The sequence below is a fragment of the Chrysochloris asiatica genome, unplaced genomic scaffold (assembly GCF_000296735.1).
Source record: "Chrysochloris asiatica unplaced genomic scaffold, ChrAsi1.0 scaffold00553, whole genome shotgun sequence".
NCBI lineage: Eukaryota > Metazoa > Chordata > Mammalia > Afrosoricida > Chrysochloridae > Chrysochloris > Chrysochloris asiatica.
In genome coordinates this window covers 104,084-106,349 of record NW_006409071.1, presented here as the reverse complement: position 1 = coordinate 106,349, position 2,266 = coordinate 104,084, and the positions used below count along the sequence as shown (strand labels likewise).

The 2,266-nt window shown below is 37.4% G+C and overlaps 1 pseudogene; it reads left to right on the top strand.

Annotated features, from left to right (window-relative positions):
- LOC102812145 overlaps positions 1-1,919 on the top strand; it is a 10,889-nt pseudogene extending 8,970 nt beyond the window's left edge.
- Positions 1,920-2,266: the final 347 nt, after the last annotated feature.

Here is a 2,266-nt window from a genome sequence, read left to right as displayed (position 1 = left end):
ACATTTCATTATGAAATGATAGCACAAACATTGATATCCAAGCATTAATGATCTGAAATTCACTGGTTTGACCATTTTGAATCTGATAATCACATGGTCTATTATTCCTGGAATGACAAACTGAAGAAGAATGGTGTCACATTCATCATCAAAAAGAACATCTCAAGATTCATCTTGATGTAAAATGCTGTCTGTGATAGGGTAATATTCATAGGCCTACAAGGAAGAACTGTTAATAACACTATTATTCAAAATGACTCACCAACACTAAAGCCAATGATAATGAAATTGAAGAATTCTATAAACTTGTTCAGTTTGAAATTGATCAAATATACAATCAAGGTGTATTGGTAATTACTGTTGATTGGAATGCAATTTTTGTAAACAAATACAAAGAGCACTGGTTGGAAAATATTGCCATAGTGGTAGAAATGTTGCTAGAGATCGCAAGATAGAATTTTGAAAGAGCAATCACTTCTTCATTGCAAATACCTATTTCAAACAATGTAAAAAACAACTATACACATCGACCTCATCAGATGGAGTACACAGATATCAAACTGACTACATCTATGGAAACAGAAAGTGAAAAAGGTCCATAAAATTAGTCAAGACAAGGCCAGGGGCAGAATGTAGAAGAGACTATCAATTGCTGATTTTCAAGTCCAGGCTGAAGCTGAAGAAAATTAAAACAAGTCCACAACAGTCAAAATAAGACCTTGGACATATCCCACTTTAATTTAGACAGGATCTGAAGAACAGATTTGGTGCATTGGAAAATCAAGACTAGAAAATCAAGATTGGCAAGGTGGAAAGTCAGAGTAAAGGAAGATCTCCAATAAGACAGATTGGCATAGTACTGACAGTGATGGGTTCAAGAGCAACATTTATTTTGAGGTTAACTCAGGGTCAGGCAGTGTTTCATTCTGTTGTACACAGGATTGCTATGAGTCAGTACCAACGCGATGATACCTAACAACAAAAACAATGTTAATGAGAACAGATAGATGTTGACGAAGACTTAATTTTGCTCAGATCAGGAGCAAAACTCATGGAACCATCCAACACAAAATCAAATGACATATTGCATTAGGCAGATCTACAGTAGAAGATCTCATTAAAGTGTTCAAGAACAAAGATGTCATTTTGTATCAAAACATTTTATTATCATTTTTCTGAATTCCATCCCAGGCATTTCCAAAGCCTGCCCTCCTTCCAATATGACATCTAGGTATACATTCAGCTCATTTGTCTCAGTCACTTTATCTTGTTTTTGGACATGTCCAGAGATGGTCATATATTTCATGGGCATATTCAGTTGCTGACTATAACCTTAATACTTATATGAGTGCATGTTTTGGTATTTTGTTATGCTTTCTGATTGCCTCTAGGTAGATGGGATCAGGAGATGGGCTTTCTTTTTCACTCTTCTTATTACTCAATTCAAAGTAACAGGTGTGACAACAAGTATAGGCTGCCTACCTGGTGTATGGCAGCTGGTATTCATTCTTGCCTGGATGGTAGAATTTTATAGGATGTGAATGCAGCTTGACTATATGACTGCAATTGTAATCTCTTCTTGAGCAATGTAGGGAGCAAAAAATTCCCCTAAATGTAAAGAGAGGACCAAAAAAACAAAACAGCAACAGCAAAAAAGACAGATTGGATACTGTAGTCAAAAATTGCAAAAAAGAGAGACGAGAAAATAAATTTTCTGTAGCCAAATACGAGTATGATTTTAATGTCCCTTTCCTCAAGTGGCTTCTTGCCTTCAAGGCCGCCTAAGAAATTTCAAGATGACATTATTGGTCTTTATGACATAAAACAGGAGTTAATTTTTGGCCTGTTTCCTTTTTAGTCTTTCTCTATCCTGTTCCACAACTCGTGTTCAGGCCTTTTCCTTAGTGATAAACAGTTAAGGGCCAGCTGTGGCTGTTTTGTGCTGCTGTTTGGTTTTAAGTGGAAACTTTCCCTTTAAATTTTGAGATCTGTATTCACGTGTAGTAGAACCCTCCAGGGATGGCAGGACTAGATGTCCAATTGCTCAGGCACCCCCTCTAGTCATCAGAATGGAAGTGCACAGAGAGCAAGAGACCAATGAACAAATACAAAATAAAAACAATCTCCACACCTTTATCCCAGAGGATCAGTCAGGAGTCAGGTACCCATGGTGGCTCTGATCCTTCCCCCTCTCTGTGTCACCCAAGATGTCTGCTCCAGGAGTTGCTGAGGCAAGTGGATCCAAAAGCACTATACTTCTTGCTTC